Raw genomic sequence first — 20,978 nt, forward strand, 5'->3', positions numbered from 1 at the left:
GTGATGTACATTTCAGCTGAAGCAACATCTTCCTCCTTGTTTCTCCAAGTTTCCCCTATTTCTGCTCACAAATGTTCATAACCAGCTTCAAAATGGGAGCAGTCTACTGCCAACACCCACCATGTGTATATCTATAAAAATCCGTCCTAGAAATGTTTTTCCTGTATGTAAAAAACATGCTTACCACATTCCATATGTCATCTTTATAACCTTATATTTGGTCAGGTCTCAGAGTGGTGTGATAACAAATGGACAGAGCTGAGTAAAAAATGAATTCCAAAATAACTTAAGTTTTTGATAGCACATTTAATGTGTAAGATATACGATAACTACAACATAGGAGAAGGGCAGAGGCACCTACATTATGAGAAAGTTTTCACATTCTGTGAGAAGCAGCGTGATACTGATTCCAAGTACCCTGAGAGCAGGTAAACACAGTATCTATACTGTAATCCTTAGAGCAACCACTAAAAAAAAACCTATTTTAAAAAAATGGTATATAGCCAGGGGCGCCTGGGTGGCACAGTGGTTGAGTGTCTGCTTTCGACTCAGGTCATGATCCTGCGGTCCTGGGATCGAGTCTTGAATCAGACTCCCCCCGCAGAGAGACTGCTTCTCTCTCTGCCTATGTTTCTGCCTCTCTCTGTGTGTCTCTCATGAATATGTTTTTTTTTAATCTTTAAATAAGTAAAGTATAGTCAAAAACACAAAAGAAAAAATGAAATGGAATTTGAAAAGTGCAGAAGAGTGGAAACCAGAGAATATATTTTAAAGAGATAGGGAAAACAAATAATACAATGGTAGATATAAATCTAATACATAAACAAAAAGATATTATACCAATGGATTTGTTTTTATTATCCAATTATATGTTGTCTGCAAGAAACTCACTTCAAATATGATACTGGTATATTAAAAGTAAATGGATAGGAAAAGATACAACTTGCAAACATGCCCCCCAAAAATGTTGGAGTGGCTATATAAATTATAAATTTATGTTAAATTAGAACAAGCAGACTTCAGAGCCAAGAAAATTAGCAAGGATGAAGAGAGACATTATATAATTATAAAAGGGTCAATTCACCAGAAGGCAGAATAATCATAAATGTATATGTACCTAATAACAGAGCTTCAAAAAATGTAAAGCAAAAACTTACAGAATGGAAATGAGAAATAGAAATGGATGCATTTAGAACTTGTTAGGAGATTTCACCTCCTCTCTCAGTAATTAAAAGAACTAGTCGAGAGAAAATCAGCAAGGTTTCAATCGTAAAGTTGAAACTTGCTGTCAGCTCAGAACTGAACAACCATAAACCAACTGAATCTAATTAACATTTATAGAATGCTCCACCCAACAACAACCGAATAGACTTTCTTTTCAAGTGCACGTGGAACACTCGAAGACAGACCATATGCTGGGTTATAAAACAAATCTTAACAAATTCAAAGGAATTGAAATCATACAACGTATGTTTTCTGATCATAATGGAACTAAACTTAAAATCAGCAGTAGGAAAAAAAAATCAGCAGTAGGAAGGGACCAGTGTCTCTGATGAGCTCAGTGTTTTGGGGTGGGGTGAGGGCTCAGCTCGACTATCAGCACTCCTTGCACCCCAGTCTACAGTTTTCTCATCTTTAGGCCTTGCCCATCTTCTTACTAGCTCCCAAGTGAAACATGCCTTTCAGATCCAAGGCAACCCTAAAGAGACCGTCTCTGTAGGACAGGGAACACTCAGGGTGGCTGGGACCAGGTGGGGCATGGGAATAGAGGCAATTTAGGGAAATAGTGAGGGAAGGTGGGAGCCAGGATACCTGGGACCCGCAGACAGAAAAGTGTGAATCCTCCAGGGAGCTGTTAAAATACACAGAGGCCCCAGACCCCACCTCAGGCACTATGGGGTCCAAGCATTAGAATGTATTAGAAGCTCTCCAGGGTGATTTTAACATGCAATCTAGGTTAAGAAGCTTCCCTAGGTCAGAGATCTGCAGAGATTTCCCATATAATGACAGTTATTAAACATTTTAGGTTTTGCAGGCCACAGAAGATCTCTGTCACTTCTCCAACCCCTTTGTTCCCTCTTTCTTCTCCTCCTTCTATAATCTTTTAAAAATGTACTAACTATTCCTAACCCATGGTCAATATAAAGACAGGCAGCAGGTTGGACTTGGCCCACAGGCTGTACTTTGCTGTTCCCACTTTAGGTCAGCAACTCTCAAACATTAGTCCTAGGACCTGAAATGAGCAGACTCTGGTGTGGGCAAACCGGCTCTCATAAACCAAAGCAAAACCTTCATTTGTAGCATTTGCTGACTTCCACGGTGTAAATGCTCCCACCAAGTCCAAATTCTAACATCAACGTGATGTCCCTGAACCAGGGTTGAAAAGAGGTGCACGGTCGGCTCCCACAAGCCAGGATCCGGCAGCTCTAATATACCACTTTATGGGAATCATCTGGGAAGCTGTTTAGCAAAGTACAAAAGCCACTGCCCTTGGCTCTATGAGGAAACAATTAGATGATCCTCACACTCTACAAATGATTATACAAGGCACTGAATTCCACTTGGAGAACCTCAAGGTGAATGTGCATGTCCCCACCCCCAAGGATGCCAGGCTGTGATAAGTGGGTACAGGAGCTGTGACAGCACAAAGGAGGGTCACCTCATCTGGACTCATGAGTCAGGGAAAGATCTGCATGGAAAATTATCTAGTAGGACTTGGAAATAAGACAAAAAGATTGTGTGACGATTTAATGCCATGCTGGAGTGTTTTCTATAAAGCCTACCAAAGGGTCATCTTGGGAAATGTATCTTTGTTGGACAAATTTGTCATTAGAGCTTGGGCATAAAATCATAAGTTAACAGGTATAAAACTGAAAGGAGAGATGATTTTTCTTCCTGTCTAGTAAATAAGTATGGAAATAAAAACAGACACCGATACACTTCAATTCTAGGACAACTAACTTTATACCACAGCTAGGAAAAATAATAATACTAAAGCAAAAATAACAGGATCACCTTGCCTGGCTCTGGTGCCCTACCTCATAAAACCTTGGCTATTTCCCATAAACTTGAATTCCCCACAAAAATCCATTTATCCTTGATTTTTGCCATGCTAATATCTGAAGATATGTCACGGCCTTTGGAATTATGACAATGGCCTGAGAAAGTTGATGTTTTTCACCATGGAAAGGATCACAGAAACTTGATAACCTTGGTGATTTTACAGTTTTTTTTCTCTTTAAATGGTCAGTGTGTTTTGTATTTGGCAATCCAGCCCTTCAGAAAGTCTAACTCCCAGAAAGTCTAACTTTTCCTTGGAAGGAAAACTTTCTCTTTTGTTTCCTAACCACAATTATCTCTGGGTTTTTGACAGAAGATAACTCCAAAGGTTACATTTTATTGCTCTGTTGGATATTAATCAGATTTACACTTTTATGCTAGCATAAAAAGTCGTCTTCCCGCTGACTTCATAAATCCGAATTTCATATATCTTTAGTGAACCAGCTGTTTTTCTTTCTGTCGATTCCCTCATGCATCAGCTAGTTTCAGCTGTGTAAGGAAACCCGTAGGTGAGTGGCTTAAAGCAAGAGCCATTTATTTAGCTCCTGATTCTGTGTGTTGGCTGGGAAGTCCTTCTGGTTTGGTATAGCATGAGTAATCCCTACTGCACTTGCTTATACATCTGCAGTAAGCTGGCAAATACCTGGCCCCTGAGTGATCTGAAATGGCCTCGTTTACACATCAAGTGATGGGCCTGCTGCTAACCAGTGCAAGAGGGATGACAGGAGCCTGTGTCTCTCATCACTCAGCAGGCTAGCCCAAGCTTTTATACGGCATTCCTGGATTCCAAGAGCAACAAGTGAGGGCAAGCACCAAGGGGCAAGTACTCTGCTTCACATTTCTGCTTGTATCTCATCTGTTGTCATCCTTTTGGTCACACATGTCACATGGCCAAGCTGGGTGGGAAGGTGTAGATATAGGGTGGTACGGATACACTGGAGGCCATCACTGCAATACCTTATCACACCTCATTGGAGCAGAATGAAAGTTTGTTGCATGCTAACAAATAACTTGGTCAAAGAATTATGCTTTCGTAGGATGAAGAGATGCCCAGGAGGAACCCTGTGAGAAGACAGGGGTCAGAGAAGTGAAGGGACGTGTGCTCCAGGCAGAGGGAAGGGTATTTGCAAAGTCCTAGAAGTAGGACAGAAAGCTGTCACCGGGGCTGGAATAAAAGGCAAAGGTAGGGTACCTTCACTTAGAGCCTCTGTTTTATTCAGGGAACCCTGAGTGGCTCAGTTGGTTAAGTGTCTGACTCTTAATCTCTCAGCTCAGGTCTTGATCTCAGGGTTGTGAGTTCAGGCCCCATGTTGGGCTCCACACTAGGTGCAGAGGTTACTCAACAAACCAACTTCAGATGTGCTTTAATTTAAACACAAGGGGCTATCACTGGCCAGAGCATGGAAGGATGAAACATTGACTGCTTTTTTGCTTTTGCTACTTATCTTTGCCAACTGAAGAGGTTGGAAGGTCCACACCTGCCTGCCCTCAAAGGAGGGGAAATGTGGTCTTTGGTTGACTGAGGATCAGGTCTAATGGGCCATCGAGGTCTACAATGCAAGAACCAGAAGGAGAGACAAGGAAGGTCTTGGCTCCAGGGAAGGGAAGGATTTCCCAGTGACTTAAAAGGAGGTTTTAGAAAGAAGGGAAGAGAGGAAAGTGTTGTGAGAGAGGATTGGCAGGGAGCTGGGTGACGATTCTGGGGAATGTGCCCACCAAAGGGGAGGGCTTGCATGTGGCAAAGCTAAGGAGGTGGGGAGAGGGACAGAAGACCACAGAGGTACCTGTTCTAGAGACCAGAAGCTGTACAGGCTCCCAGCCTCTATTCAGACCAGGCACCTCCCCTGCCTACCCTCTGAAACCCCTCAAGCTGACCCTCCCGTTGGGAGCCAGTGAACACTGCTTTGACAGCACTTGGCAATTTTCCCAGTGACCTCTTTCCTTAGTCCCCTATCTGGGCACCTCACCTGGAAAACCCACTCCCTGTGCCCCTGAGCTCCTGTGAGCCTAAGGAAAGGACCGCTAGGGATCTGGACAGTGAATGAGAGGGTGGGGTAGGGGCATCCCCTTGCTCTGCATCTAGTCTTTGGGGTCTGGCTGAGTGAATTAGGCTGTACTTAGTCAGCTAAAGAATCCGTGGAGGGGAGGAGGGCACCAGGGTGGCTCAGGTCATGATCCCGGGTCCTGGGATCAAGTCCCGCCTGGGGCTCCCTGCTCAGCGAAGAGCGTGCTGCTCCCTCTGCCCCTCTCCCTACTCATGCACACTTTCTCTCTTTCTCAAATAAGTAAAATCTTTAAGAAAAAAAAAAAAAAAGAATCCCCAAGGATTCCTTGCTATAGAAGATCTTCTCTAAGGACACGGACCAGCTCAAACATTAGTCCCCTCCCCAGAGGCGTTTATTGTGAATTGTTTCACGTGTGCTGTTCTAAATATTTTGTGTGTTTATACAAATTGAGTCATAACATCCACAGCTATGTATTCCAAGCAGTTAGGGTGTTGGGGTGGGGGGTGGGAAACAGCCAACCAACCTGATGAACATTGCTGGGGTGGCTGTAGGAAAGTGTTGGGCGGCTTTATGCAAAGTCATTCGTACACCTGGCTCAGTTTTAAAGACAGTGGGTATGAATGACCTAGCTTCTGCACCAAAGTCTCTAGTCCTTAACTGAAGGGAGAAAAATAAAAATAAAAATAAAAAAACACGTCAGTCAGCTTTTACAATTACCCCACTGTGATGTCTCCGGATCAGACTGCAGAAAGGAAAAAGAGCTAAAGTGACTTGCATAGAATGGGCCCCTAGGGGAAGAAAATCAGATTCTGCTCCTTAAATGCAGGGCTTGGGGGAGGAGCAGAGCCGGCCAGATTACAGAAGAGCCCCTCCAGAGCTAATTAGGTCCGCAGCAGCAGCCAAGCAGGCCTCTTCCTGGTTCGCTGCCAGCAGGCCAAGCTTTCTGATGTTGCAGGGAGGGGTGAGCAGAGCCCACTCCAGGCCTCCAGATGGAGGGTTTGTGCTGCTCCTCCCAGAAGTGTCAGGAGAGGAGGAAGCTAAGACCCAGGCTCTGGGCAGAATGAGCCGATCCAGCAAAGACCCTGTAAGAAGGGCATTTAAATTGCTATCTCAGGACGCCTGGGTGGCCCAGTGGTTTGGGCGTCTGCCTTTGGCTCAGGGTGTGACCCTGGGGTCCTGGGATCGAGTCCTGCATCGGGCTCCCTGCCTGGAGCCTGCTTCTCCCTCTGCCTGTGTCTCTGCTTCTCTCTGTGTGTCTCTCATGAATAAAATAAACAAATCTTTTAAAAAACAATAAACTCTTGATATATACACTCTATGTCAGTAAATAATCTTATTTTAATCAAAATGGGCAAAACAGGTCCTCCAAGGATACCTCGAGGTCCAGGCCGTGGGGCAGGGCCCACCCAGTGGCAGCTTCTGGAATAACAAGCACAGGCCTTAACCGATTCGGCTACTTTCGCAAAGTGTATGTAGTTTGTAGATTTGCTTTTCTCTTTCACTACGATCTCGCTCTAATTATACACTCCCACCTCCGGCCTCATTTTCTGGTTTCTACAAAGGCCTGACACAAATACTTCCTTGCATTTGTGTGGCTCTCCTTTCAGAATGTACAAAACTTCTCACCCATAAATGACCTCAAACCATGGGCAGTGGGTGAGCAGGAAGGTACAGTGATTCCTGTCTTATTCAGAAAGGAAATGAAGAACCAGAAAGATCAAGCAACTTGCTCAAGGTCAAAGATGACTTAACAGAAAAGCCAGGCCCGAAATCTCCTGGCTGCGGACTCTGCTCAGCTTCCAGCCTGAGTCACCTGAGGACCTTCAGAAACATATCAGTGCCCAGGTCCCACATCCAGAAGCTGGTTTAACCGGCGTGGGGGTAATACCTGGGCATCGGCATTTTAAAAAAGCTCTATGCACGAGGCCAATGTGCAGCCCGGGGTTGAAAAACTGCTGTGCCAGAGACATCTAACAGAAGGAGATAAAGCAATTATACTCGAGTCTCAGAGAGCTTTATTGCCACTAAAACACCACACTCACCAGACACTGTCTGGAGTGTCCCAGAGGCAGAATCCAGAGCTGCCCTTCTGGTGCCCATCTCCTGGGTACACACAGACATACGTATAGACAGACACAGAGACACCCCCCATCAAACAAACACACACACATATGACAACTTGATGATACATAAAGTACACATTACACTTTTTTGGATTAAGACTGGCCCTCTTTTCTCAATGATTCATACCCAAACCTCAGTGTGGGATTACCAGGTTCCTACCACTCCAGGATTATAGGACCCCTTGGTGTCTACCAGATGCTGTTCATCACATATGTCAGATATCAGAACTCAGGAAAATCTCCCAGGCCCTGGCCCACTCCCCATTCTCTCCGAGCTCTGAGGACCACAACATCCAGAGAGGTCTCCGGGTCAGCCGGTCCACACCCACCAGTTGCCCCCACAGCTGCCACATAGCACACTGAAGCATCTTGGTTTCTGGAACTTTATTAGGTTCGACTTGGGTATGTTATGCAGCATTTTCTGTACTAGGCAAAGATGTGGTTGTTGTAGGCCACCTAGCATCCCCTGTCCCCAATTGTCAGGCTTCCCTGCATGGAAGCCAGCGATGTCAGGGTTAGTGGGGGTAGTTGCGTGTTCAAGTCCAGTCTGCACTTTACACCCAAGGTCAGAAGATAGCAACCCCCATCCCAACAAGGCTTCAGATCCTCTAGGCATGATGCAGAGCATTCATTCACTCATTCAACTAATATTTATTAAGCGCTTGCTAGGGGCCAGGTTCTGGAATACATAGCAGTGAACCAAACACAAAATCCCCACCCTCGGGAAGGTTCCATTCTAGTTGGATGGACAGACATGGAAGACAAAAAAGATAGAAAACAAGACATGTGCACATTAGCTAGCAATTAAGGTCAAGAAATAAAGTCAGAAAAGGACAGGATGAGGGGGTGGTTAAGATAAGTGGCAGAGAAGATGATGTTGGAGTAAAAGGCGTTGAGGACAGTGAGAGAGGCCAGGTGCAGAGAGCTAGGAGAAGATGAGAGTAGTATATGCAAAGGTCCTGTGGTGGCTGCAGATCCAGGGAGTTCAAGAAACAGTGGGGATGAGTCCAGAGGGCAGAGGAGGAAGAAGCAGATCAGTAGGGGCTTATCAGCCTTGCAAGAACTTCGGCTTTTACTCTGAGATGGAAAACCTGCAGAGGAGGAGAAGAAAGTGAAAAGCAGAAGAAAAGACCAAGAGGGATATAAAGAGGCCTGTCTCTGAGAGGATAGCAAAGGGGAGAGGGTGTTAGGAACCCGCTTGCCCCGGGGTCTCCTCTCCATGGCCTCTCTGTCTCCTTGCTGCTACCGCTGTTGCTGCTGTTTCTGGTTGACCAGATACTGCAGAAGTCTGAGCAAGCTTTGCAGGTCTCTGTTGTGTTGACAACACTCCTCACTGTTCAGGAGGCACCTGGCTTCATCCACCGTTGGATGCGTCCCCTGGGCTCTGACCTCCCTTCTGATGGACCGATCAGAAAGGATCCTCCACAGGAGGCTTTGGAGGTTGGAAGGTGAAGATCCCAGGAGTTGAAGGAGCTGAGGCGTTCTTTGCTGGTCTAGCTGGAGCTCCAAAGGTTGGGCTCCACCTTGCCGGGGAGGTTAGCTGGGGAGATGAAGGAGGGCCTCACCCCACCCCAGCTTCTTATCAGGGTCTCACCCAGGCCCCACCAACGAGAGGCCAAGGTGTCCATCGGCCTCTTCTCAGAGCCAAGAGAGAATCTGAGAACAGAAAAGTCGCCCCTCCCCCCCATACATCTTCCTCACCATGAATGGAAGGATGGATTTGGGGCCTGGCCCTCCTGGCAGTGTCCCATGTTTGCTGACCCACAATGTCTGATCCAAACAGTTGTAAGTTCACTCAGGGTAAGAAGGGAGACAGTCAGGACCAACCCCTGACTGGGGCCAGCATTTGGGACTGGACAAGGGGTAGAGAGAAATACTACAAAGTGGATGAACCTCGAAATACTTCTGTAAGTGAAAGAAGCCAGACATGAAAGGTCACATTTATCATTGTGTTGATATGAAGTATTCAGAAGAGGCAAATTCACAGAGACAGAAAGCAGATGGTCGGTTGCCAGGGGAGCAGGAGATGGAGAGTAAGCATTTCATGGGGACGGGATCTCCGCACAGTGAAGACAAATGTTTGGAAGAGATGATGCAGAGTCATGGCCTAGAGGCAAATGCAAAATTGGGGCCTGTCTTCCGGTCCCAACAGTGAGTCCCTGTGAGTCCTTGGGCAGCGGGCCCATAGCCCATGGTCCACACGCAATTAAACTGATGTTTCAAGAGAGCTGGAGAAATAGTACAACAGACCCTCCCAAGTGCTCCTTTCAGCCACAGGTCAGACCCTACCTAGGGCAGGGTGGCCAGAGTAGAGCCAGACGTCCCCACAGAAGAGCTATGGAAGGATAAAGACAGCCAGTTAGTGAGGAATCTAAATGCTCTTCTGTCTAGCAGGAAAGACCAGAAGAACTCCGGAGATTTCACCAGACAAAAGGAAGAGAGGGGGGATGTCTTCAACCATCCAAACACCAGAATGAAACTAGATTAACTCTGTAGGGACCTAGATAATAGAATTAGGACAAATGGGCTGAAATGTAAAAGTGGAGGTTTTGTTTGATGTGAAGAAAAATGTTCTAAGAATTTACAACCTGGGGCGTCTGGGTGGCTCTGTGGTTGAGCGTCTGCTTTCGGCTCAGGTCATGATCCTGGGGTCCTGGGGATCGAGTCCCACATCGGGCTTCCTGCAGGGAGCCTGCTTCTCCCTCTGCCTGTGTCTCTGCCTCTCTCTCTGCATCTCTCATGAATAAATAAATAAAATCTAAAAAAAAAAACCCAAAATAGAATTTTCAACCTGGGGGTAGGGAGGCAGCTAGCTTATACAGAGCCTTTGTGGGGTCAGGGGGAAAAAAGGGGTATGCCTGGGACAAGACCACTCACACAAGTGCACCTCATGAGGCCGATGCAGCCTGGAGCTGGGGCCCAGGCCTGGTGAGCTGTGCCCACACCTGCAACATGCATGACCACACAACATGCACAACCCCACTGGGCAGCACTGCGTGTGAGCATGACAGGCTGTCTTGGGAAGCAGTGAGTCCAGAATGCTCCTGTTACCATGGCCTCATAACCACTCTGAAACTTAATGGCTTAAAAAAATAACATCATTCATTTTACTCACAAATCTGCAAAATTGGGCTGGGCTCAGCAGAGAGCTTGTATGTGCCCAGCTCAGTGTCTGCTGGGGCGGCCTTGAGGCTGGGGGCTGGGGGCTGGGACCCACCCAGGAGCCGTCCAGTGGGACACCATGCACCTGTTCACATGGCCCGGGCTTCCTCACAGCATGGCAGCTGTGTTGCAAAGCCACGCAGCCCAGCAGAGAAAGAGCCAGGCGGAAGGAAGCTCTGTTGCCTTTTAGGACAGATGTTGGAGGTCACACTACATTTGTCCCCCACGGTCCAGTCCTTGACAAGGTCTCAAGGGGAGGGAAAACAGGCTCCGATTCCTCCCTGGGGGAGTGGCAAGGTTCTAGAAGCATCTGTGGAACTGGAAATATAATACAATACAAAATGTGGCCATTTGGGGGAAATACAATCTTATGCACAGGAGGACGCCTTGTGACTGGGGCAGCTCTGCTCAGACTGTCCCACAGAGCCAGGTCCCTAGGACACCAATAGCTTGACGTCCCACTCTTTCCACAGACCCGCAGTGCAGGAGGCCAGAACCCCACTAAGCACTCAGAGCTGGGAAGATTCATTCTTCTGTCCTGGAGAGACAAGGGCTTCAAGCCTCTGGCAATCCCCCAACACACACTACAAGCTCTAAGCCACAAGCACAGACATGTCACAGGAACATATTACTAACGTATCCTGATGTCTCTGTAGCTATTCCAAAAGCGTGGAATTTGGGGCTAGCCCAAGCTGGATCAAAGCCAGTGCTGCTGCTGTGCGTCTTTGGGGAAGCCACCTGACTACTCTGAGCCTCAGCCTCCTCCCTCTGGAAAATGTGGATGGTACAGCAGTGCCATTATAGGATTAAATGATGTTCTGTGGGAGCAGTGGCTAACTCCAAAGCCCTGAAGGGGCTGAGCCCAGTGTGCTGTTGAGGACGAGGACGGTGCTGGCAGTGGGGCTCCCACTGAGAGGGATGCGGCACCACATGGCTGGCAACAGGTGTCTCTCGAGACCCAGCCCTGAGGACTTCTGCCGCACCCCTGCGACAGCCAGGCCACGCGTGTACCCTCCCCACGGCGCAGCTCGCCTGGATGCAGCGTCCCTGGGCGAGGGGCCCTCTGCTCCAGAAGCTCAACTTCCCAGCAGCGCTGCAGCGGAGCTAAGGGGAGCGGAGGAGTCTAACAGGATTAGGTTAATGAGGTCGTGGCCGCTCTCTGGCCCGCCTGCTTCTTACAGGGCTGCATTTTCCAGCTGGTGATTAAAGGGCAGGCTCTGCAGGATTCAGGCTCATTACCATGCAATTGAATCTCCTTCCAGATGCCAGCTGAGGCTGCTCGGAGAGGTTAAGTACATTTCCCAAGACCATGAAGCTGCCACCAGGGCTCCTCGGGGACAGTTCCGGGATGCTGGAAAGTGTCAGGCCCTCTGAGGACGGCACTTGAGCCAAGAGCTCTTTCTGCCAACTGGTGGCAGCCCCAGCAGCTGCTCTGAGCAAGGGCTGCAGGTGGAATGCCATCCCCTTCTCAGCATCCAGCCAGTGTTTCCCTGCAGGCCTCAGGCCAGAAACACAGGCTTGGTGACCTCGCTGAGAGGAGTGACAGCAAGAGCCTTGGAGGTGGGGTGGCCAGGCCAGGTTCCTTCAGTTGAGCTGCTGGTGGGGGCTTGGGAGGGACTGAGAGGCAGCATGACTAAGCAGCTAAGGGGGGGGGGGGCTCTAACCCAGCTTCTACCACTTACTAGCTGAATAACGGTGAGCAAGGTACTAACCTCTGTGCTTCAGCTTTCTCATCTGTACAGTGGTGATAATAAAATGATCTATCTCAGTAACCAGCACAAAACACTGGCCAGGGGCTTGCAGCTGGCCTCCTCTTTTGGGTTTCAGGCTCCTGGGAGCTGTTCGGGAACAAGGGTTGCTCATCACACCTGAGAGGGATTGCATGTGCCTGGGACTCCATGCAGATGCTAAATAAGCACTGACCATGTTCCAGATCCTGAGCTAGGGACTCACCTCATGACACCCAAGGTCAGTGTCTGCCATAAGGGAGCCCAGGCTCCAGAACCCTGGGAAGTAGGACCCCGCCCAGGGTCTCACATCTACAGCCAGGGAGTGACTGGGCTCTGATTTGATCCCAGGTCTTCATGACTCCAAAGTCCATGTCCTTGCAGAACACGTCTTGTGGTGCTTGAACCTATGGTGGTCTTAAGTCTCAGGAGAGAATTAACAGGAAGGTAGCCAAAGAGGCTCTTATACCTCGAGATGGGAAGCAACACTATACACTGTTAATGTGTGATTTGTGTCTGCATTGCTTTCCTCTCTTTATTCCATGTCGACCCAGGCATCTATGTTCTTTATGGCACTGCCTGCATCCCTCTGTTTGTGGTAGGCGCATTCCAGAGGGATCGTCACAGAGACGCTAAGGCAACCTGCCTTTAACAAATGAAGCTCTAGTTTGCAACGGGGAAAATACAAGACATAAAAGGGACTTGCTAATTCCACTAATAGTTAACACAAGGCTTCTCAACCTGAGCCAGAAAATTCTTTGCTGTGGGGGAATGTCCTGTGCGATATAGGATGTGTAGTAGCCCCCTCTCCCCCCACTCTGGCCTCTAGCTGTTAGATGTCAGCAGAACACACACTTCCCTACCCACCACATGTTGTGACAACCAAAAATGTCTCCACACATTGCCAAATGTGCCTGAGGGCTGGGGCGGGGGTGGTCAAACTTTACCCAGGGTCGAGAACCATCTTGCTAAATCTTAACACCATTCTGATAAGTTCAAGCCATTGCAATCAGACAAGAAAATGAAATAAAGTTAGTTATACAGAGGAGTTAGTTCACTTTTATGTTTTATTTATTTATTTTTTTTAATTTTTATTTATTTATGATAGTCACACAGAGAGAGAGAGAGAGGCAGAGACACAGGCAGAGGGAGAAGCAGGCTCCATGCACCGGGAGCCCGACGTGGGATTCGATCCTGGGTCTCCAGGATCGCGCCCTGGGCCAAAGGCAGGCGCTAAACCGCTGTGCCACCCAGGGTTCCCCATTTTTATGTTTTAAATTTTAGCTGTTGGTTCACAATTAAATTTCCAGTGGATTAAGGATTGAGGTTTAAAAAGAAAGAATTAAAAGAGAGGAGAATGTAAGCCCATGGTCAAAATGTAAGACTCTGTAAATCAAAAACACCATATATAAAAGATAAAATTCAATGTTACATATTCTACATGACACATATAACAGATATGAATATATGACAGTCTACAGTCATTATGATACATAAAGGATTAATGACTACATTATAAATAAAGTTTACAAATAGATAATGAAAGATCACTGCCCCAGGTGAGGGAAAAAATAAAACAAAGTATATGAACAGCAAAGGAGATGCATAAGAAGAAAGGCAAGTAGTTGGCAGAGTTTAAAATGTGTTCTTTAGCAACAACAACAACAAAAAAACCCAATAAAACAACTGCAATGTACCTTTGCATTGACAAAAATTGGTTTTAAATAGTAATACCCAGTTTGGGGGAGAATGTGCAGAACCTGTTTCTGCAGATGGGAATTTACGGAGTAAAATCTTTCTGAAGGAGAATCTGGTGTTAAAACTGGCACATTTTTGGCCCAAACATTTCACTTCCAGAAATTTTATCCAGGAAAGAATCATGAATGTGTACAAAATGTATCATCAAGACTGCTTATCAGAGCAGGAGGCAGTTGGCTGCATTAATGATGCCATATGCATTAAGGTGCATACGGTGCAGTCTGTTAAAAGGGTGCGTAGGCAGTATTTTCCAAACTGGCCCTTCCCAAGTCTGAGGCATTCCCTGAGCTGATTCAGTGGTTGTCTGTGGAGGGGATGCAGGGGAACTGTAGGAGGGGAGAAAGCCAGGGTATAGGAGCAGGTAAGACTAGGAGCTTCCATTTCAACCAGTCCAGTTCCACTTCTATTTATTGTTATATATTATTAGGCTGGTGGAGAAAATCCCTTAAAGAATGCATGCTAGTTGGTGTGTCTGGGTGGCTCAGTTGGTTGAGCATCCGACTCTTGGTTTTGGCTCAGGTTGTCATCTCAAGGTTGTGAGATCAAGCCCCACATCAAGCTCTGCACTCAGCACAGTGTCTACTTGAGATTGTCTCTCCCTCTGCCCCTCCCACTTGTGCTCTCTCTCTCTCCCTCAAAAAAAAAAAAAAAAATCATACTAGTTTGCAGGATATTGGTATAGAATAGCACCATGGCAGGATAGGTATGGGTTTGAAAGTCAGACAGATTTAGTTATAGTCCTATTCTGCTGTGAAACCAGCTCTGTGACCTCAGGCAAGGTACTCGATTCCTCTGCGCCTGTTTCCTTGCCTGTAAAGCAAGCATAATAACGTTTCCCATCTTGCTACTGTCATGAGAAGTGAGGTAACCCATGTAACATGCCCAGGGCTCAGCACATGATGAGCAGCAATGAAGGATAGCCTCTATTATTGTTTAATAAGATGCAAAAATGTCCAGATGTGCTGGACAAGGATCATGCATGGCATGATCACACACGTGTCAATGCACGTTGGATTGGGTGAGAGACAATGTGTATAAAATGTTGGCCCTAATGCTTGCTGAGAGGTAGAGAAGTTCTAACATGTTGCTTCCTCTCCCAGAAAGTGCTTTTACAGGTTACAAAGACCCTGCATCTCCTTATGTGAAGGGAGGGTCACCTTATATTGACTCACATTCCTTTCCATGATGTCCCAACAGTTTAGACAGAGCTAGACCTCACCTTCAGCCTATCTGGTAGGTAGGATTTACATCATCTCCAGCATTTATCTTATCTACTAATGCTGGACATTTCGGAGATGACGTATCGGTGTCAAGAGCCAGGGATCATGAAATCCAACTTGCAACTGTCTCTTGGGGGCTGATGGAAGGACGTTGTATATCACTGGGTGCCAGCATCTCATAAGCCCTGAGGACAAGTATCTCTGAAGTGGGGTGGAGGGGAGAGTGCTGAGGAACCAGCCATATCCCCTGTCTCTTTTGATCTAAGTGCTGCTGCTTATTATGGGATATTCTTGCCATTTTGAGAGGAGAGGGCAGGACAGCATAGGGATTGTAGAAAGGGCATGGCCTATATAAAACCATCTCAGATTTATCTCTTGAGCTGGGCTTGAGGCCACATCATCTAGCAGCCATTGAGAAGGCAATGAAATCTTCAAATCAGACTGACCCCTGTCCTTTTTGGCCCAGGAACGTCACAGCCACTGATGGGAGAGTGTGGAAATGTGTTCTGCAAGGCATTAGGGAGTTGAAATGGTGCAGATTAAAGTGTCCAGCTCTACTGCAGAACTGTCTGGAAGGATGAATACGTTCTCTATCCGTGTTGTCCAAGATGGTAGCCACTAGCCACACATAGGTAGTGAGCCATTTGAAATGTGCCTCAGGGGAATTACTGGATTTGGATGTTGTTTACTATTGACTAATTTATATTTAGTCATGTGTAGCTAGTGGGTGTAGCCATGTATAGCTAGTTTATTGGATGGCTCAGCAGAGCGGTTAAGAACACAGAATCTGGATTCATATTGTCTGGGTTTGAATTGCAGCTACTCTCATGCTGACATTGGAGGAGTTATTTAACCTCGCGGTGCCTCTCTGGAAAATGGTGTGATGCCAGTACCCACGCTTCTTCTGAGAATTACGTGAGCTGCTATGTATGTTATGTGTTCCTAGGAGACCACAGGAAGTATGACATAGGCTTTGGTGCTGGATGCTCTCTATCATTCATTCCTGATCCACTCTTTCCCACCCCACTCCATCCTCTAGAAACTCAACCCCTATGGACACATCAATGACCCCCCACCCCCACCTTGCTCTCTGGCTTCCAGTTGGGTTCAGCCCTGAGAAGTATTGACTGGAAACCAGAGGGTGGAGGAGAAAGACCCTGCCTGGTCACCATGTTGTGTCCCCCACCCCCACCGAAGACCACGGCCTGCAATTTCTAGTTGTAGCTCCCTTTCCTTGTTTCTTGGACCTACAGGAGGTAGGGAGTCACTCTTTCTTCCCTGTTATCCATCCTATTGCTTCACCAATCACAATTCTAACCAGTTTCTCTTACTGTGGCCCACATCTTGGTCAAAAGTCTCTTTATTAAATTCTCTTTAGTCCCTCCATCTGACAGTACTTTCCATTTCCTGACAGACCCTGACAGGCAGAGCTCATGCCATTTCCAGGAACTGGATCCTGTAGGTGCCATCACCCAAACGCTTTCTCCCCTGTCCCTGCTTCTCTGAGTCACCAGCTCCTGATTCAAAGTCCCAGGTAGGGTGGGAATCTTTGCTGGAGACAAAGCCACATGCCCATGTCCCCACTGCCAGGATACTGGAGGGCAGTATCTAGACCTTTCATCTTCTGAAAGCAAGTGGGCTTTGTCTCCCACCAGGACGATGTGGCAGGGAATTCTCTACACATGGGGAGGGAGGGAGAGTCTGGATGGCCATTACCCAGGGTGTGCATCAACAAACAGCATTGCCTAGAGCCTGGAGGAACTGGATGGCCTCCGGACCAGTCGTGTCAGACATGAATGTTAACGTGCCTAAGAACCAGCCAGGGTAGTTAAGTAAAAATGTAGATTTGTCACACCATCTTTTGCTTTTTTTAAAAAAAGATTTTATTTATTTATTTTTTATTTATTGTGAGAGGTCAGGGGCCAGGGAGGGACAGAGGGAATCTTAAGCAGATCCCACGTTGAGCGTGGAGCTTGACTCAGGGCTCAGTCTCACAACCCCGAGATCATGACCTGAGCCAAAACCATGAGTCGGATGCTTAACCAACTACATCGCCCAGGCACTCCATGCAACCTCATCGTCAAAGACTCTGACTTCAAGGGCCGATGGTGAGGTCTGGAAATGTATACAATATTGAGGCAGGTAGTCCCCACACAGCTGTAGACACCTAAGCACATGCCAGTATCACCCCCCAAGGTGCTGCTCTTAGGGCACAGAGGACTCTCACATCCAACTCACAGAGAGAAGACAGATCTTGAAGAATGAGGTGGGCAGGGGAGGTGAAGAAGGGGAGGTAGACAAATTCAGGCAGAGTGTGTGGGATACGCCCTGAAGCACAAAAGTGAGGCCCGGGGTGGGATGCACAGAAGAACTCAAAGAAACAGAGACCAACAGCATCCAGAGCTGTGGAAGTGGAAGGAGGCCTGAGTCACCAAGCAGCCTTCCATGCCATTCCAAGGGGTTCCTGCTTCATCTTTCAGCCAATGTCTTCAGATGATGGTTCAGCCGTGGGTCATGAAATCAGGTTAGTGGGTCCTGGCCAGGAGTTTTAAAAAGTGGTCTAGGATAGAAACTCAGGTTAAGTATCAATTCTCGGAAACTGGGCTTCACTTATGGAAACAAGTGCACTATAAAAATCAATTGCAACATAAAATACGTCTCTTACTGCAGGTCAAGGTCACAGATGTTTGGAAGCCACGGTCGTGGGCAGAGAGGTGGTGTGAAGCTTTCTGAGGAGAAGAGGAGTAGGATCAGATGTGCAGGATCAGCAAAGTCCCCTCTGCTGCTGGTCAGACGTGGACAGGAGCAGAGGATAGATGCCTCGGGAGGAGCTTGCAGCCCGTGTAAAGACGCTGAGGGCCTGAACCTCGGCCATGCTCACCAGAATGGAGGGGAAGCTACCAAGCAAAATCGGTCGAGCCAGTGCTGGCTGGTGGCCTGCCCTAGAAGAGGACAGGCTCCCGGCTGCTAGTGTGGGTGACTTAGGAGCACAAGGGTCCTAGTGCCCAAGCTGAGGGACAGTGGGGAGACACAGATTTGGCTGTAAGCGGAAGCAGAGCCGAGGCAGAGAATGAGCCGAGGGCAGGACCCTGTGATCAGAGAGGCCTGTGGATCCACACAGGGGTCAGCCTGGGACGTGGGCCCTCTGCCCTAAGCTAAGCCATCGGACACCATCCCTGGGATTGGAGCCGTGGGCAGAAGCACGAAGAACCATTTATTCTGCTTGGTCGCCCTGGACAGAGGCACGTTCCTTCCCTGGAGTGTCCTTCCAGAGGGCTGGTCTTTCGGTTTTTTGCTAAGTCTGCAAGCTTCCCTGGACCTGTCCCTTTTGGCTAAATCAGCCCCAGCCATTTTCTGTTGCTCACCACCCCAGAGCTCTGACTGGTCACTACCACCCACTTGGCTGACCTCGCCTTGCCCGCGGGATTAACATGCTACCGTTCCAAAGGTGTTGCAAATTGTTAAAAGCTGGACAGGTGTCAGGGGCCACATCTCCCCGAGGCCCTTCGTCTCCACTGGCGCTAGGATGCCACTCATTCCTCCACGTCTCCTCCCGAGAACCTCGGGCGAGGCTCGGCGCTAGGTTAGCAGTAAGGAACACGGAAAGGAATGCCAAACGGTCCCGCCCTGTGCCCATGCAGAGCAACCATCCAGAACCAGCTGCAGCCCATGTGCCTACCACCACCCCTTGGCAGAGGAGAGAGCGCCTGGGATGGTCAGGAGGAGCGGGGAGGAGGCTGAGTGTGCGCAGGATCCAGCAGTGCTGCTGGCCGGCTCGTTCGCTGAGTAGAGTCATGGCTTATCCACAGGCACCAGGTGTCCTTCCTCCCCCTCCTCTCTGGCCCCACTCCCACCCCGCTCTGCTGTCTGCCTCCTCTGTATTCCCATCACCCCTGGGGCTCCCCCAGGGTGAGCATCCTTGCTCCACTGTCTCCCCGAAAGCTGGTAGATCAAAGGAGGGCAAGCACGGTGTCTGCACGGTGCCTCGTATGGTGCCTCGTATGGCCCTCCCCCACTCAGGAGCTCCCCGGCGAATGAAGGAATAAGGGATCCTTGTTCCTCCCAAGTGGCCCCAGTGGCCCTCTTCCCACTGAAGTGTCAGCCCTGAATGCTGTGTCCACACAGCACTGCACGGGGGGCCTGTCGACCCCAGAGTCTGCAGTCTCGATGGCTCCTTTCCCTTGGGGCTGCGTGCAGAGCGCTTGTTTACCCAGTAGATAAAGCAGAGGCCAGGGCTGGTCCACGTGAGGCGAGATCAGGCTGATCATGAGCCAGGCAGCCGTGGAAAATCCCCAGCAAATCCCCAGCCCGGCCCCCAGCTTGTTCGGCCGGGGCCTGGCTGGCAGATCCAGGAAAGCCAGGAGGTGGAGCCCCGCCAAGCAGGGACTCCCTTATCCACCCACCGTGGACGGCAGGGCCCTGATGGCCCTGGGGCCCATGCCCAGAAGCCCCTTCACCTCCCACCCTTCCTCTTTCACATCTACCAGGGTGGGCCAAGGTGGGGGCAGGGGGCACAGGCCCGGGTCCTTCTATCCCAACCCAGTCCATCAGTCCCCTTCAGGGTCTGCACAGGGGTTAGCAAACATTTCCTGTCAAGGGCCAGAGAGTAAAAGGCTCAGACTTTGCACACCAGATAGCCTGCGTCACAGCCACTCACCTGGGCGATTATAGCAAGAAAGCAGCATATACAACATGCCGATGAATGGGCTCTGCTGGGCTCCAAGGAACCCTGAGTTAGAAAAACAGGGTTGCAGGCTGCAAAGTCGGGAAAGTGGGCCTGCCAAGGCTCCCCCAGAATCCCAGCCCCAAGGCAGAGTCTAGGGTGATGGTTCTCAACCAGGGTGCCTGCATCCCCCAGGGAATGACGGGCGATGTCTGGAGACAGTTGGTGGGTAGGGACCAGGGAGGCCGCTCCTACAACGCGCACAGGACGGCCTCCTGTCCCCCCAAAAAGGACAAAGAATCAGCCAGCCTAAAATCTCAGTATTGCCCCGGTTGAGAAACTCAGCTCTAAAGCAGCAGGTTCCAAAGTGTGACCGTCAATCGGCTGGGGAGGTGTTAGACTCGCACACTTGCAGCTCCTCCCCTCTCCCCACTGAATCGCCAACTAAGGATGGGGCCGACCATCTGTATCTTAATACCTGTCTCACTTTCTCCACATCGTCACGGGCACGATGACCCTTCTTCTTCCTGACGGGAGCCGGTCCAACAGGTGTGAGGCGATGTCGCATCACAGTTTTGATTTGTGTCTCTCTGATGGTGAGGGATGGTGAGCATCTGTTCAGCTACCTGTCGCCGTTCGTATGTCTTCTTTGGAGAAAGCTCTGTTCAGGTCCTTTGCCCATTTTTCAAATCAAATTACATGGGTGTTTTATTTATTATTATTATTATTATTATCATTGGTTTTTGTTTGTTTGTTGCTATCAAACTGTATGAGTTCGTGACACGTTTTGCATATTAACCCCTTATAAATTCTGGAGCTTGTAGGTACGATAGCATGACTCTAGCTAGGGATAGTGTATTGCCTACCTGATATTTGTTAAGAGGGTAGATCTTAAGTGTCCTCACCACCGAAACAGGAAAAGGTAGGGGGAAAGGTAGCTTTGTGAGGTGACGAATATGGTAATTAGCCCACCCATGATGATCATTTCACAGTGGATACAGATACCAAATCATCAAGTGGTACACCCTAAATATATATATAGGGTTTTTTTTTTAAGATTTTATTTATTTACTCATGAGACAGAGAGAGGGGCAGAGACACAGACAGAGGGAGAAGCCTGATCCATGGAGCCAGATGTGGGACTCGATCCCAGGATCCCGGGATCACGACCTGAGCCCAAGGCAGATGCTCAACCCCTGAGCCCCCCAGGTGCCCCAGTATGTACAGTTTTTAATTCTCAGTTGTGCCCCCAAGAAAAG

The 20,978-nt window shown here is 48.5% G+C and overlaps 1 long non-coding RNA gene across 1 annotated transcript; it reads right to left on the reverse strand.

The window, feature by feature from the left end:
* Positions 1–16,953: 16,953 nt before the first annotated feature.
* LOC140624965 (uncharacterized) lies at positions 16,954–18,823 on the reverse strand. The gene is made up of 3 exons (XR_012024384.1): positions 18,495–18,823; positions 17,722–17,785; positions 16,954–17,616 (listed from the first exon to the last, which is right to left on the reverse strand). It is a non-coding gene; the product is annotated as an uncharacterized lncRNA (long non-coding RNA).
* Positions 18,824–20,978: the final 2,155 nt, after the last annotated feature.

This window comes from Canis lupus, chromosome 3 (genome assembly GCF_048164855.1).
Source record: "Canis lupus baileyi chromosome 3, mCanLup2.hap1, whole genome shotgun sequence".
Lineage (NCBI taxonomy): Eukaryota > Metazoa > Chordata > Mammalia > Carnivora > Canidae > Canis > Canis lupus.